We start from the raw sequence: 17,534 nt of genomic DNA, 5'->3' as shown, positions 1-17,534 counted from the left end.
ATTGCATTCAACAATAAGGACATTATAGGTAACTTTTTTCCAAAACAGTATTAATGAAGTCTTAGGGGACCAAAGACAATTAATTGGGGGAGAACTGGATGTGATGGGGGTAGGGGGAAAGACCCAATAGTCTTTCAAGGGACTTGATAGTGGAAAAAAAAAAAAAAGGTTATTTTATGGTAACTAGTTAACAGAATTTTCTTTTGTTCTATTTTTCAGGGTGGAGTAGTCTTGAGTATGTTTAAAAGCTGAAAATAAGAGCAAGTAGAGTGAGAGAGACTGAATACGAGAGTTAAAAGGGGGTAACTGATAAAATAATGTATTTGAAGAAATAGGAAGAAAGGTGGAGGATTTGTCATTGAACAGAAACAGGGTATCCAGTGGTGCTTGGGTAGCTCAGTTGGTTAAGTGTCCAACTCTTGATTTCTGTTCAGATCATGATCTCATGGTCTTGAGATTGAGCCCTAAGTGGGGTTCTGCACTGGGAAAGGACCCTACTTAAGATTCTTTCTCTCTCTCTCTCTCTCTCTCTGCCCCTCCTCTGCTCTCTCTCTCTCAAAAAAAAGAAAAAAGAAAAAGAAACAGGGTATCCAAAAAGGTATCTACCTTCCTCCAAAAGTTGAGGTAAAATGATAAAAGTACTTTCAAAAATAAAGAAGGTAGGTCAAAGGAAAGCAGAGAAGTATACTGAAAGGGGAATTAGAGGTTGACATTTGTTTTTAGTTTATTTTAATATTAAAAATGATAATATATGCTTTGTTCTAATAATCATTTTCCAGGTGAGAATGTGTTTGGTGTATCAGTAGAATCGTGCTTATTGATCATGCTCATTGTACAAAATGCTTGATGTTATTATCTTTCCTGATGAAGTAGATTAAACCTTCTGCTTAGGAGTGAGGAAAATCTTTCATTTAAATGAAACAAGACATAGTTCCTTACATTACTGGATTAATCTGAGTCCTGCAAGATGGTAGGGATCTCAATTATATAGGCAGTGTAGTCCATTTAAGTCCATGACTTAAAACCTTACTTTGTTTAAGGTAGAAACCATTGAATGAGCTATAGAATTGCACCTTATATCTTCAAATTGTCCCTCTGTATGTGATAAAGAACAGCCTATATAGGGTTAAGAATGGAAGGTGAGAAAACAAATCTACTGTGATAATTCAGCGATGTGGTTAGACTAGACTAGGAGTATAATAGTTCAAGAGATGTAAGAAGTGATTCAATTAAATGCATAAAGTTAAGATAGATGAGGGGCACTGGGTGGCTCAGTTGGTTAACAGTGTGACCCCTAGTTTCGGCTCAGGTCATGGTCTCATGGTTCATTAGATTGAGTCCCATGTCATGCTCTGTGATGGCAGCACAGAACCTGCTTAGTATTCTCTCTCTCCTTCTCTCTCTGCCCCTCCCCTAGTCATTCTCTCTTTCTCTCTCTCTCTCTCTCTCTCTCTCTCTCTCTCTCTCAAAATTAATAAATAAACTTAAAAAACAAAGGTAAGATAGATTATATATTGATGTAAGTGGGATGTGGAAAAACAGAGGCATTAAGGTTGATTCAGATTTTTTCCTCCAGTCATTAGAAATCATTCACAAAAGGGTTTGGGGAATATGGAATTTGGTTTGGGACACAGTGAATTTAAAGTCTTTAATAGGCATCTAAATGGAGATGTCAAACAGCAACTATGAACCTGAGTTTATCAGGAAAACCTAGTTTGAATATATAAATGTGGGGCTAGTCATCAGGTTGTTGTTATTTAGGATTATGCAGTTGGATGAGATAACCAAGGAAGTGAGTAGAGATGAAGGAAAACGGAGTCTGAGATGATGTTTCGTGTTGTGATAATGTTTAGAAACTAAGAAGAGTAAGAGAAACCAGCAAAGGAGACTAGGAAAAATTTAACACTGAGGAAGCAAGTACAACCTAAATATACACGTATCATAGAAGTCAAGGGAAGAAAAAAAAAATCAGGTATGAGCGAATGAGCAAAAGGGGCAAATGTTACAGCTAATAGACTAAAAAGAAGATTATGGATTTCCTATTGTTTTTGGCAGTCTGGAGGTCATTAGTGATATTGAAGATAGCAATTAATGTTAATGTGAATTAGCCAGGATAAAAGTATGATTGGATTGGGTACAAGAGAAAAGAAGAGACAAACTGAGAATGATAGGAATCTGGAAGGGGATATGAAGTCAAATTTTTAAAAATGTTTATTTTTTGATGTAAGAAATAATAACATGTTTTTGACTTATAGCTATGTTCTTAGGTAATAAGAAAGACTTCGTGTTGCAAGAGAGAAGGGAAGAGCGGCAAATCATTCATGGGATTTCAGCCAGTGCAAAAGTACAGGGTTTGGCCTTGGGGTAGGATTTTGAATAGTTTATCCGGGCAATAGGAGGGAACTCATAGGATATATGTATATGTGTATATGTATATATGGAGCCAGGCCAGCTGGTAGATACAGTGATAATTGGGGAGTTTGTAAACTTTCTCTTCCCAGAGAAATGTGCATAACATTAATCACCAGAAGATGAGAATTACAGAGGAGGTATGGGATGTTCCCAGGAAAAGCAAGATCTACTATTTTATATAACATATGAGTATATATACTATTTCATATAATATATTTTTCATAATATAATAGTAGATATATATATGAATATATATTATTTCATATAATATATATTTTTTCAAACTCAACAAGATCTCTAGTCCACTGGTTCTGTCATTTTCTCATCATCCATTAGCCCCTTCCATTCTTTGCTTCCATTCTTACCCCATAGCATGATGTTCAAATCATTCACTGGAAAGTACTCTCAACTCTCCAGGCCCCTTATGCTTCGCTCACATGTGCCTGGTAGGAAATACACATTGGTTCAACACGAGGGTCTCTTTTATTTTTTATTGTACTCATGCTGCTGAATGCTATAAGAGAACATCATTGGGTAATGTTACACAGCTTTATTTTAAGTATATGGACATAAACTCAATTGGTAATTTGATACTTACTAGATACACAACCATTTTTTACCTAGAAAATTTGCTTGTTCTTCTCCTGACTGTAATTTTTCCTCTTCTTAATTTATTCACATCTCCCTCTTTCTTCTTCCTTCCAAAATAATGATTTCACTTCACACTTCACTAAGAAAATTGAAGTCATCAAAGGGGACTCAGCATCTTTCCATCACCAAATTTATAAACCAACCTGTAAATGCAAACATATTTTCTTTCTTCATTTTTACTAAAAGGGTGAAAGTGTCTCACTTCCTCAAAGCCCAATTCTTCCACATGTGTAATCAATCCTATTCTTTCTTATTTCTGTAAAGACATCCCATCTATCTGCTGGATCATAACTATTCATTCCCATCACACACTGCCTTCTTTTTGTAAAATAAAACTTTCAATACTTCTTGCATTTAAACTTGGCACACAATTTATCAAACCGAAATTTAATATGCTAGGTACTCTTAAAAGTTTCAAAGTTGTGTGGCATTTGCAATATTATCTCAATGATTCCAAAATTATCATTATGTCTACGCATAGTTCCAACTTAAATTATCAATATCATGCATTCATTTAATTCTTTTTTATTTTCTTACTTGTACTGCAACTGCATTTACTAATCAAGGAAAGTTTCACTCACCTAACCCAGGAAATTAAGAGTAGCTATTCTGGTTATAGAAGCTTGGTTCTTGTCCAGAAACTGGTTCTGTCCCTAAGGTGATTGAAACTCAACCTGACATTAGTTGGATTGTATCCCTTCTTATTTTAAGTTTTGCCAATCATTTCAATGGCACCTTCCAGATTCTGCCTATTAGCAACAACTTCCTATGTCAGTAAAACCTAAATTTCAGTTTTGAAACTCAGGATCTCTGAAGTCAGCAGAATTTAATTAAAATTTTTTTTTCCTCTCTCAGTGTAGAGCCATCCTTTGTATTCTTAAATTTTTTTTTTCTGTACCTTGGTTGACTCTCCTGAACAAATGTGAATTAGTGTATCTAGGAAGAAATAACAAAATCTTTAGTTTTTTATACTTTTACCTCCTGTTCCAAAGTGTTACCTATCTGAATCCCTATCATAATAGTATTACAAATACGCTCCAGTCGATCTTCTTTTAACTGTGCCTTCTAATAATTTCAAATATGCCTCATTTCTTCATTTCTCTTCCTCTCATAAACTCTTGGTAGTATGCTTAAATAACTAGTATCTGCTTCCTCTCCTAATTTAAGGAAGAACAAAATCCCTACTTCATATTTAGAGGACAACTATATTGTAAGGATAAGTTTTATTGTACTTCTGGTCCTTCTCACTCAATCTGCTACATAAGATGAATGATCTGTGTGAATTGTGATGTTGGGGAAAAGAATGAAACTTGCATGGATACTTACTGAATTAGGGTATGAGTTAAGTTGTTTCTGTAAAAACAACAACAACAACAACAAAACAAATAAATAAAAAAAGGGTGCAGTTTCATTGGATCTGCCAAAAGTTTATTTCTCTGTCATTTTTGGGCCCAGAGGTTGAGAGAAGTTTTAAGGCTATTAGGCATGCTGGATGAGCAGGCTGTGACCACTTAGTGACAAGGGAAACTGAGAAATGTGCTTTATATTTATGCTGTCATGGTTCAGAATCAAAGGCAGAAGGAGGTCGTTAACAAATGGATGAATGGATGCTAAGGAGTGATGAGCAGTTTCTTCTTCTCTGGCCACTCAAGTATTATTGCATATCATTTCTCTCACACGTCTTTCCAAAACGGTAACATGAGGTTCTATTCTGGGCAAAGTCCACCATCTCTGGGTGATATGCATGCTCTCCATAGAGTCGGGATGTTACTATTCAAAGTCCAGTGGCATATATATTAATAGATGAATTAATCTCTATCACTCCATCACTCTCTAGTCCTACCATATACACACATACATGTACATGCACACGCACACACACACACACACACACACACAAGACACACACGCATCCCTAATACACAGTATAATGTGAATAGCGTATTGACAATCAAAGCACTCTTTTGGCCATCTGGAATTGGGAAGAACATATAGCAAATGGTCATTAGTATATAATAATGATGAATTCCAGCTAGACAGAAATCATAAAGACTTCCTCTGGGGCGCCTGGGTGGCACAGTCGGTTAAGCGTCCGGCTTCAGCCAGGTCACGATCTCGCAGTCCGTGAGTTCGAGCCCCGCGTCAGGCTCTGGGCTGATGGCTCAGAGCCTGGAGCCTGTTTCCGATTCTGTGTCTCCCTCTCTCTCTGCCCCTCGCCCGTTCATGCTCTGTCTCTCTCTGTCCCAAAAATAAATAAACGTTGAAGAAAAAAAAAAAAAAGAAAAAAAATTTAAAAAAAAAAAGACTTCCTCAGCTAGTGGTGGAAAAACTTCCTTAGTTAGACCTTGGTTCTTGTCTGATTTGTTCATTGTCCTTCTTGACTTTTGGTTTGCCTTCTAGAAGATTTTCATGTTTATTGTGTACTCATTTGTTTTTATTCATTAACACTTTTATTTATTTACATTGTTAAGTCCATTCTTCCTTTCTCAGATTAACTGAGGTTACATGAGGCTATATAATAGAAAAAAAAAAAAAAAGTCTTGACTGGGAAAGAAACACCATAATATGATATACTATATCTAGCTGAGAAATCTTGGTGAGATGGATTATAAAATAGATATGGAAAACAATTTTATCTCCTTTGAGTAAAGTTATATAGAAAAAAAACTAGCATTTCTAATATTGTTAGGTACCCAGACACTAAACTTACAGTCGATTCAAATTGCAAGCCACAGGACAAAAAAACAAAACAAAACACAAAAACCCCAAAAAAACTCCTTTGGGAGAAATGTGTTCCATCCCATCTCTGCTTACAACCTGGCTAATTCTACCCTGTCTGCATTTATCTCATTCAGGATCTTGCTAAAAGCAACAGGGTGAAGTCATACAAAGTGCAGCGCACTTACCCTTTCAGAACCACATAAAGCATTGGAAAGATTGCGGTCTGCCTTCCATACTACTGAAGCTGATAGAGCAAATATTTCGTCATGATGTAGTAAGTGTTGCTAGCTTTCAAAACTAAGGTTTTTATGTGCTTGAGGCTCATAGCTCACCTGAGAAGCCAGTGCTTCATTTGAGATATTTGTTATGACAGCATGACATTACTAAGTTCTAAATTATATATTAATTATAGTGTAACATAAGTTACTGTAACAGTATGCATAGTTTCCATCTTTGATGTGCTATTTGTTTCCATTTCTCAGAACCCAGACCCAGAGAAAAAGAAAATGGATGATAAAATATTTTATTTTTAAGGATGTGACCTGGAATTTGTTCTGTTACTTTATCTGTCACTTAATCTGCACCATAGCAAGAGCAAGAAAGGCTGGGCAATTTGGTTTCTAGCTAGGAATCCATTTGCCTTGATAAAATTGAGTGGCAAGGAGGTAGAGTCCTGAAGTTATGACGGGAAATGCGATAGTGAGAGACAATGAATAGTCTCTGCCACATATACCTGGATGGTGAAGGCGTGCTTCTGATGTTCATTCTCTCTCTGTAGAAAATCTGGGATTGAGGCCCAGCATCTTTTAAAAACTCTTGAAAGCCAATTTCTGTATATACTGACCTGAAGGCTTTGAAGTGCCTGAGGCAGCCTGTTTTTTTTTTCCCCTTGCCCATGGATGGATAAATGGAGTCTGTTCTGCGGACCCAATCTTCCCTGTGGACATATCCCAAGCTTTGTAAGAAAAGAGAAATACAAGAAGTACAAGGAACCATACATTGGCCATAAGTACAGTTGTAATGTCCAGTTCAACTTTACTAGTTATAGATTTGTTGCTATGATCTCAGTATCTCTTACTCCTGTGTGTATTTGTAATTTTATTCTGAATTTGGTAGGGAAGAGAAGGGTGTAATTTATCAGTTTCTCAAACTTCAAAATCTTGTATCCATTTTCTTAAGTAGCTTTCTGACCTGGCCATGGCTCCTCTGCTCTACTGAAATTTTTCGTGTCTAGCTCACCAGTGGTCTTCATGTTGCCTCAATTCATGGACATCTTTCAGGCTTCATCTTTAGTCAACTTTAGTAGCTCTTGACAGAGCTAGCTGTTTGTCTTTTTAAAAATATTTTATTTTATTTTATTTTATATTTTGTTTTATTCTATTTTATGTTATTTTATTTTATTTTTATTGTATTTTAATTTAATTTAATTTTATTTTATTTTATTCTGAGAGAGAGCAAGCATGAGCAGAGGAGAAAGAGAATCTTAAGCAGGCTCTACACTCAGTGTGGAGCCTGACATAGGGATTGATCCCCAACCCTGGGATCATGACCAAAGCTGAAATCAAGACTAGGTCGTTCAACTGACTACGCCATTCAGGTGCCCTCTAGCTCTTTGTCTTTTGACAATTCTAATTGTTTGCATGATTTCATATTTCCCTGATACTCCTGTTATTTCACTAAGCTTATTCTTTCTCTTTTTTAACTCTTCATTTATTTAAACTCTAATTATTATAGTCTATTATAGCCCCTGGGGATTGGTCCTAAGATTTGTTTTTATGTTCCTTCTGTAAGTTGTAGTATTGTTCAATATTTATTCTTCCTTCTCCTTTACTAACTCCCAGTGGGTGATTATAACTTTTCTTCTATTGGCCAAGTGACTTACGTGGCTAACTTTATGTGAGCCTATCTGTCATGTGCCATAGCTGAGCAGGAGCTGAAATAAAATGACATACTTTGACTTAGTTTCTCTTGATTTTCCCCTGTGCTATGAGAAAGGTCATGTCCTAGCTTGCTGCTGTTCCTTCACTATGGCATATAGAATTAAAGGACAAATGTAGAAGATACAAATCTGCCCCACAGATTATAGTGGAGGCACAACCATCCCACACAATCCATATAAATGGAGTGAGAAGTAAACTTATGCTAATGTTGGGCGCTGAGATTTTGGGGTGGTTTGTTATACAACATAGACTATCAGAAGCTGACTAATACAAAACTGTGCATCTATGTTCCTTAGGTAAAAGCTAACTCATTTGCACTGAGGAAAAAATAATAAAACTATCAACTGTGATAATTGGGAAAGCAAGACAGTGTGTCTAATGAAACTGTGGTTTTGACATATAAGGTTTGGAAAATAAATGTTAATGTGAGGATTAGGTTGCATTGGATAAAATGCTACAATGCATTGGGTAAAAGCAAGAGATGAGCTCAGAAAAAAAAAATCAAACAAATCAAAACACCCTGCTTCTTTTCAATAAAGGATAAAAAGGAAATTAGATTTGAATATCTGACACTTATAGGGCTAGGAAATATAATGGGTTATCTTTTCTAAACAGTAAACATAAACCTAAGAAATGTTTTGATACCCAGAGCCTCATTAAAATGCATCCTTAGGTCAAAGACCAAATCATGGGCATAGCCAGTAAGGCACATTCCCATGAAAAATCATAAGCATGGTTTAATCCTTTATTAAACTCTCTGAATAGATTATTTCATGTAATTTCTTTGTTATTACACGGTATCTGATAAATCTTTTTAGTTGAATGAAACAGTTCAGAATAAAGCTAAGGGTATGAGCCAATGAAAGGCAGATATACTGAAAATACCTACAATTAACCTAAACAGAAAAAAAGTCTCAAAAATAATTGTTTGGTTATTAGAATATTGAGCATCAACTAGGTTAAAAAAAATCCAACCCTATTTTTAAGAGATTTGTGCTTTTGGAATCACTGCTAGACTGTATTAAAAGAATTTGTGGCTATTCAATATGTAAAATGAACTTTTGGTTTCCCCTTTCTGTTGGAAAGAAAAAGACAGAAGATTCTCGTCACATGTTGCCAAGGAGGCTAATCAAAAGAAAACTCTTCCTGGAAGGCAAGGCTTAGACCCATGGAGAACAATGAATCCAGAATCCCTCCCAGTGGACAGAAGCAGAGACTAATCAAGGAACATGATCTACTACCAACAAGAGGGATCTGAAGTGTTCACCTAGCTGGATTTCAGATATCTATGGACCAGAGATTGATTGTGGCCTGTCTCTCATTATTCTCTTTTCAAACACTAGTGCTTTTTTTGGTGGATATTCCACCATTCTATGATGGATGTGTGAGTCTGAGGAGTGCCATCATTTAAAGTAGAGATTATTACAAAATGATGGATTTACAGTCTGATGCCATGATTGGATAAGATATTTAGGATGTCATTCTTGGGGTGTATTTTTGTGCACAAGGAAGGGAAATAAATGCTTGTGACTAAGAGGTCAGAGTGTGTTAATAGATTACTATTCACAAATATTTACCCCTCCTCCCTTCCTCTCCTCACCCGTGCCATTGGAGAAGTATATTTCCTCATTCCACTTTTGTTTTCAACTTGTCATGAGACTTATTTGGTCAAATGAGTATGAGTAGCCATGCTATCTGGCAGACTGAAGCGTTAAATGTGATTTCATGGAATAGCTTGCCTCTTGAATGTGCCTCTCCCGCAAGAAAGGCATGACTGGTATAGTGGTTGTTCCTTCAATCTGGGTGCCAGAATGAGAAGACACATGGAATAAAGACTCAGAGAACTCACAGTCTCTATATATGTAATGCAAGCAAGAAATGAAATTTCATTACAAGTTTCTGAGATTTTAGGGTTTTATGTTTCATAGCATAAGCACCGTGGCACTTCACTGCCAAGCACATTTCTTATGTTTGGAAAATTGCTCACTAGTTGAATTCCTCTAGTCCAAGGTAGAAGCCAGGTATTCACTTTCATACACTGCTTTGCAACAGAGGCATACATTGTAAACTAGCATGTGCCAAGCTAACTAAGTGCGTCTACAGCGAACTTTAATTCGAAAGAGATCATCATGAAGAAACAGGTGTTGCACAGAGTTCATGTTCAGTTTAGGATGGCAGTGCAGGCTTTTAGGGCCAGTGATGAGAGAGAATCAGGCACCCAGTGCCCAGGATCACTGATGCCAAAAGAGGTTTCTGATCCCAGAAGCAGAAGCAGTGACAGAAGTTCTTCACTGGCATAATCCTGCAGTGTAGTTTGGGCTTAGCACCTTTTTGTGTGGTGTGCTTTCTGTAGTGCTATTGCTTTAATTTGCTGGAGTGTGTTTCAAGTTGCTTTTTTTCTCTTTCCTTCTCTCTTGCCCTTGCCCTCTCCCTCCTTCCTCCCCACTTCCTTCCTTCCTTCCTTCCTTCCTTCCTTCCTTCCTTCCTTCCTTCCTTCCTTCCTTCCTTCCTTTTGCCTGATCTATGAATCATTTGCATTACTTCCTATGTCATGATTAAACTCTATACATGAGTTTTTCCAAGATCTGGATACACTGAATTTCCGACAGATTCTAAAAAACTGTATTTTTACAAACTCAAAGGTTTTGCCCATAATGTGCTATTTGTCTGGACATCTTCTCATAGCCCTTCTTGAGTCTTCTCTTCATAGTCTTACCTTTGGAATTCTAATGCAAATAAGTCTTCCGTAAGCTTCTACTCTAACCTATCTCCTTCACCACCCAAATTTTAATTCTCAGAGTATCCTTTCTATTTATGTCTTCCATAAACCAAAAAACTATAATTATTTTGTTTATTGGTTTATTCTCTCATTTCCTGACTAAAATACAACTTTCTTGACAACAGAGATCATTCCTATTTTGGGCACTGTTTTACCTCCAAGTCCTATCAAATGTGTATTTCATGCTGGGAACTTGATGTAGACTTTTGAATGAATGAGTGAATAAATGGATGAGTGGGTATGAGTTAGGGATTGAGAATTGTGATGAAGATTTGAAAGAGTTACTTCAAGGAAGGGCAGAGGAAAATGGACGAGGATTTCTGAGCAGTGCTTAAAGTCCAGCTCTGACTGGAGAATATTAATGTGTAAAACATCGGTATGTTTATGCTGTTTTCTTTTCTGTAGCATAGCTTGGCAACAAAGGTGTAAGAGCCAAAAAGGAGCCTTGGTCTTCATCCAGCATTAGAGCTTTCTTTGTAATGCAGATGAGGTAAAAGGAAGGGAATTGAGGGTATTTATGAGCAAGTAGTTTAGATAATTTACAATACAATCTGGGCTGGGTAGAAAACTGAGTGTTGCAGGAGGCTGTTGGAGAAAACGGTGGAATCGAAAGAGATGAAGCCCAAATGTAGTACAATTAGGGAAGTCAAAATAGCAGAAGATTACAGTTATAATCAAAGTACTATGTATTATATTTTAAGTTTTCTGAGGCGGAAAAATGACAAGTGATGATAATTCCCAGAATGTAGCCATGTATATGAGGACTGAAATGAAATAGATGGAAAATTAACCAGAGATCAAAGAAGGAAGAAGATGGGTTTTGGATGACTCTATTTTTTAAGACTGAAATCTGCCAAGATAACTCTTGCTAATTTGTTTTTTAAAACTTAACTTTTGTATATTGAATAATTTAATTCAATTTAGTTCAACCGAAATTTGTTAAGCATACAATCCAGACCGTAGTTAGGCCTGTATTACCTCTATGTGAACTACGGAAAAGTACCCCTTTTTTTAGGCAGAGAAGACCCTTAATCTGTGTACATAGTTTGGGAAATGGAGCATGGACCGTAGTTCCCAGTGTTTCCTTAGGCTACACAAATATACATTGTGGCCGCAAATAGACTCAATGAATGAAACTGTTGGGCGAGGAAAGGAAAGTCAAGGAATGTGACTGAGTCCCTAACATGTACTAGCCATTGTGCTAAGTGTTTCAAATGTGTTATCTCTTTTGATTCTCACCACAACCACATATAGACAGAAGTTATTATCTCACTTTCAAGTAAGGTAATTGAGTTTCAAGGGGAAAAATAACCTGTCCAACTTGAAACACCTTTATTAAATGGTAAAACTATAATAGCCCTTTCGGTTACATTTTTTTTCTGTTCAGCAAATGAATGCCAAAGCACATGACTAAAAATAATACATCTTAATTTTTTCTCATAATTCTCTGTTTTGTCCATGCAGTTATTCCAATATAGATCAGTTTGGTTAGGAAGAGACTGAATAATCTAGGCCTCACTCTCATAGTTGGAACAGACAGAGTGCCTGGCAAGGAAGACTTGGGACCTTACACCATATATATTTTTTTATCATTTAGGAAGCTTTTCCTAGCTTGTTCAGATAGTGGAGGGTTTTCAATATAAGTGGTGGCAAACTTCAAGTACTCAAATACCGTTTAAGACTCTACATTACATTCTCTAATGTCCCATTGAGTAAAACAAGTCATATGGCCCAACCCAAATGAAGAACGTTTCTCCACCTCTTGAAAGGGGAAGACACATAGTCACATTGCAAAGGATTATGCGTATAGGGAAGAGAGGGAATTGTAGGCATTTTGAAATCAATCAAAAAGTCTATTTTCAAACTCATGCTGTTTCTATCATATCACATCATTCATTGACTGTTTTATTTATTTCTTTATTTTAATGTTTATTTATTTATTTTGAGAGCTAGAGCATGAGCAGGGGAAGGGAGGAGAGAGAGAATCCCAAATAGGCTCTGCACAGTTAGTGCAGAGCCCAACACAGGGCTCAGTCTCAAGAACTGTTAGATCACGACCTGAGCCAAAATTAAGAATTGGACACTCAACTGACGGAGCCACCCAGGTGCCCCACTGCCTGTTTTTAATTCTAAAGTGAGGACAGCATTGTCTAAGCCCTTGTGGAGCTGTGTAAATTAAGGAAAACATTTTTATTTAGAACCTACTACATTGTTAAAACCATCCTAGGAACTTGCCATTATGTCATAATCATATTAGGGATGAGTAATCTGGGGAATATTACCCCTCTTAGGCAGTCATTAAATAGTTTAAATAATGTTTTAGAAATTCAAATAAAGTCCATGTTCTTACACCATACACAAAAATAAACTCAAAATGGATGAGAGACCCAAACGTAAGACAGGAAGCCATCAAAATCCTTGAGGAGAAAGCAGGCAAAAACCTCTTTGACCTTGGCCACAGCAACTTCTTACTCAACACATCTTCAGAGGCAAGGGAAACAAAAGCAAAAATGAACTATTGGGACCTCATCAAAATAAAAAGGTTTTGCGCAGCAAAGGAAACAATCAGCAAAACTAAAAGGCAACCGATGGAATGGGAGAAAATATTTGCAGATGACATATCAAATAAAGGGTTAACATCCAAAATCTACAGAGAACTTACCAAACTCACCACCCAAAAAACAAATAATCCAGTGAAGAAATAGGCAAAAGACATGAATGGACACTTCTCCAAAGAAGACATCCAGATGGCCAACAGACACATGAAAAAATGCTCAATATCACTCATCATCTGGGAAATACAAATCAAAACCACAATGAGATACCACCTTACACCTGTCAAAATGGCTAACATTAACAACGCGGGCAACAACAGATGTTGGCAAGGATGCAGAGAAAGAGCATCTTTTTTGCACTGCTGGTGGGAATGTAAACTGGTGTAGCCACTCTGCAAAAGAGTATGGAGGTTCTTCAAAAAATTAAAAATAGAACTACCCTGTGACCCAGCAATTGCACTACTAGGTATTTATCCAAGGGATACAGGTGTGCTGTTTCAAAGGGACACATGCACCCCAATGTTCATAGCAGCGCTATCAACAATAGCCAAAGTATGGAAAGAACCCAAATGTCCATTGATGGATGAATGGATAAAGAAGTGGTATATATATATATATATATATATATATATATATATATATACACACACACATACACACACACAACGGAGTATTACTCAGCAATCAATCTTGCCATTCACAACTATGTGGATGGACCTAGAGGGTATTATGCTAAGCAAAATTAGAGAAAGACAAATATCATATGACTTCACTCATATGAGGACTTTAAGATACAAAACAGATGAACATAAGGGAAGGGAAGCAAAAATAATATAAAAACATGGAGGGGGACAAACCATAAGAGACTCTTAAATATAGAGAACAAACAGAGGGTTGCTGGAGGAGGGGTTGTGAGCAGGGGGATGGGTAAATGGGTAAGGGGCTTAAGGAATCTACTCCTGCAATTATTATTGCACCATGTGCTAACCAACTTGGATGTAAATTGTAAAAAATAAATTATACAAAGTAAAAAAACAAAACAAAAAAGAAGTTCAAATAAAGTATCAAAGAATGAAGCTATGTAAATGTAGAGATGACCACCATCATTTCTTTTTTTTTTCTTTTTTTTTTGTTGTTGTTACATAAGGTGATTTTATTAAAGGACAGGCACAGGACACGTGGGCAGGAAGAGCTGCCCCAGGACAATGAGGAGAAACTGATTTTATACTGGGAGTTGGGGGAGGTAAATTCAAGTGGAAGTTTCCAAAGGGATTTTCATTCCAACCACAAGATATTCTAAGAAAAAATATACACACATTCACATATAACACATAGTATTTGATACATAGCATTTCCTTAAACAGATTAGATATATATGAATGGACAGGTATTATAATAATATCAAAAATTATTTCAGGATGGCATTGATAAATATGATAAATGCAAAGAGTTTAACTTAATTATCATTGTCATTAGGTTGTTTATACCAAGTCAATTATTGAGTTAGATGCCTTCCACAGATTTTCTCATTTAATCCTCATAATAACATGAAGTGGGCAATGTTATTCCTCTCACTTTATGTTGGGGAGATCTCTGAGGAATAGGAAATTTAAATAACTTGTGCACAGTTCCATAATTAGCAAAATGGTGCAGCTATGGTTTTAGTTCAGTAATCTTAATCTGGAGTTTGAACATTTAATTATCCTTCTTCAGTTCACACCAACTATTTTTATGATTAATTACTTAATAATTACATCAACCACATCGATATTTCATAATCATTTAAGACAGCCCAAACTCTTTGCTGATGTGACATCATAAGCAAAAACAAAGATTACTAACTCAAAAAGAATACCTTTGCTCTTTTCACCCCGTTCGTAGAGGAAACTTCAGAAATATATCATGGAGTATTCTTTAGATTCTCTTAAATTCAATTCTGTTCTCCTTCTTTGGGGGGATGTTTAAAAGCTAATTGGTGTCTTTTATGGGATCTGAATGAGGTTCCATTAATAAGATGCATTTGTGTGAGTCCTGGAAGGTGACAGTGAAGCCGTAGCCTTCTTCCTGAGGTCCTTGGCTGTTTGAAACCAAGTTTGAAAGTGTGCAGATGTCTGACACAGGCATTCCTACATCCATTCCCCTGTGTCCAGACTGAAGCTTGGTTGTGACGGATGCTCATTCACATGTACAAACTCACCCACTGCAGCTTTGGTCACCTATATGCCTCCCCACTGTGTCTGTGAGACAGGGGTATTGTCAGTGGAAGGCACAGCAACTTCCCGCTCCTTGACTGTTTTCAGCAGTTGTGTTATTAGTGCTTAGGTGCCTGTGGGTGGCTTAGTCGGTTGAGCATTGCCTTTGGCTCAAGTCATGATCTCACAATTTGTGAGTTCAAGCCCCACATCGGGCTTGCTGCTGTAACCGCAGAGACTGCTTCGGGTCCTCTATTCTCTTCTCTAGACACCTCCGCAGTTTGTGCTCTCTCTCTCTCAAAAATAAACACTAAAAAAAAAGTGACAACTTCTACAATAATAAAGTAACTACAGTAAATGTACATTGAAAGCAAAATTCCAAACTAGCTGTGTGGAGTGATCCCACGTGCAGGGAGAAAAATCCATAATATAAGCAAATATGTGAGGCTCCATTTTTTAGAATATGGAAATGTACAATCACTCAGAATGTTGCTATGATAATTTTTCTTTCTATTTGGTCATAGAGCATATTGTATACTATTTTATTTGGTTTTTTTTTTTTTTCAGCTGTGTCTGAAACATAATTTGAAGTATTATACAGTTATTGTGTGCATGTTGCATCACATTATAGAGTATGATCTGCTCTTTAATATGTAGTTTACTTCTCTATTTTCATAATATTTGTATCTGATTAGAATGGATCAGCTAATATTGCCATCAGGGATCTGTGTACTGTGGCTCTTTTATCAGATTGTTTGTAGAAGATTAGTGTTGGAGAGACTGTCCAATCTAATTTTACAGGTGATTAAACTGAGGCTGAGAGTTTAAGGGCCTTTGCTCAGTAAACATATTTATTTAGTGTCAAATTGGGAACTAGGAACTCTGACCAGAACAGTCGAGTTCAGTATTCTTTATACTATCCCACACTGCTAAAAACAAGGAGAAAATAACATAGAAAATAACATAATAAAATATAACTTATATATTATACAATTATTTATATAATACATAAATTATATAATAAATTATATATATATGCATACATGTATATATACATATATATTTGAATCTCTGGAAGTAGAGATATCTAGGTGACACAGATACACAGAACCACTTAACAACAGCTGGGATAGAAATGGATACTGTGCAGTAAAGGTCAATATATGAAAATCACTCCTGAAATGCTCTGTGGAAACTCTATTCTTGGACTTCATCTTTATTACTGGACACAGCATGTAACACCACTGACCTGGTTCCTTCTTGAAGTCCTTCCCTTTCTTGGCTTCTCAGACTTTCTTCTCTCTCTCCTTCTGTTTCTTTCTTTTTTTAAAGTTTGTTTATTTATTGAGATAGAGAAAGAGAGAGAACACAAGGAGGGGGGCACAGAGAAAGGGAGAGAGAGAGAATTCTAAGCATGCTGTCAGTGTGTGAAGCCTGAGGTGGGGGGGGGGGGGACTCAAACCCACCAACCATGAGATCATGACCTGAGCAGAAACCAAGAATTGGATGCTTAACTAACTGAGCCACTATGCATCCCTCTCATTCTATTTCTTGCCTGCTCTGTTTGAGTCCCCTGTGTGGACTCTCTTTCCTCTAATTACCCTTTAAAAAGTGTTGGTATCCTTCTCCACAAGTAGAGCACTGGTTCTCAAGTGGGGACAACATGGCAATGTCTCGACACACTATTCATTGTCATGCCTTGGGATGCACTGCTAACATCTAGTGAGCAGAGACTGAGGACGCCACTAAATATCCCACAATGCACAGGGCAGCCCCACAACAAGGGATTATCTAGCTTAAAATGTCAATAGTGACAAAGTTAGGACACCTTGAATTAGAAGAATGTGATATCTGTGTGCTCAGGACTGTTTTTGCCTATGCAAAGTAAGTAAGAAAGGCAAGCAACTTGTGTGTAAAGTGAACTTCAAATAGTTTTTTTTTTTTTCTTTCCTTTTAATTAACTGTAAATGCTTTAGCCTCTGTGGATCACATTTAAGGACAGGAATTGCTTCTCAGTCATCTTCATATCCATAGAACTTGGGAAAATAAATACTGAAAAAGTTTGTTCAACTTTTAAAATAGCCTGAAGACATGGAAGTTGGGGGAGGTAATTTCCCCAAAATGATTATTTTTCCATTAAATGTGTTCATCAAAATGGTACCTAATGAAAGGAACTAATATCAACTTCACGTTTTTCAGAATTTCAATAGAGGCCAGCAAATTCACAGAAAAATCAGACTAAATATTTCTCAAACAGACTTATTGCAGGAATCAACAAACCACA

General features: G+C 36.6%; 1 long non-coding RNA gene across 2 annotated transcripts in view; it reads left to right on the top strand.

Moving 5' to 3' along the window:
• The first annotated feature begins 1,422 nt into the window (after positions 1-1,422).
• The window catches only part of LOC147581970 (uncharacterized), a 254,555-nt gene continuing 238,443 nt past the window's right edge, over positions 1,423-17,534 (top strand). Inside the window, exons 1-3 of one of the 2 annotated variants that reach the window (XR_015249811.1) lie at positions 1,423-1,497; positions 5,919-6,058; positions 8,811-9,358. This is a non-coding gene — a long non-coding RNA (uncharacterized LOC147581970). Of the gene's footprint in view, positions 1,498-5,918; positions 6,059-8,810; positions 9,359-17,534 lie in introns of those variants that run through there. The other variant, XR_015249812.1, reaches the window with a different exon arrangement.

The sequence above is a fragment of the Puma concolor genome, chromosome B1, assembly GCF_028749965.1.
Source record: "Puma concolor isolate L17-30 chromosome B1, mPumCon1.1.hap2, whole genome shotgun sequence".
Lineage (NCBI taxonomy): Eukaryota > Metazoa > Chordata > Mammalia > Carnivora > Felidae > Puma > Puma concolor.
Note: the sequence above shows the minus strand (reverse complement) of the source record. Positions and strands in the feature narration are given on the sequence as shown.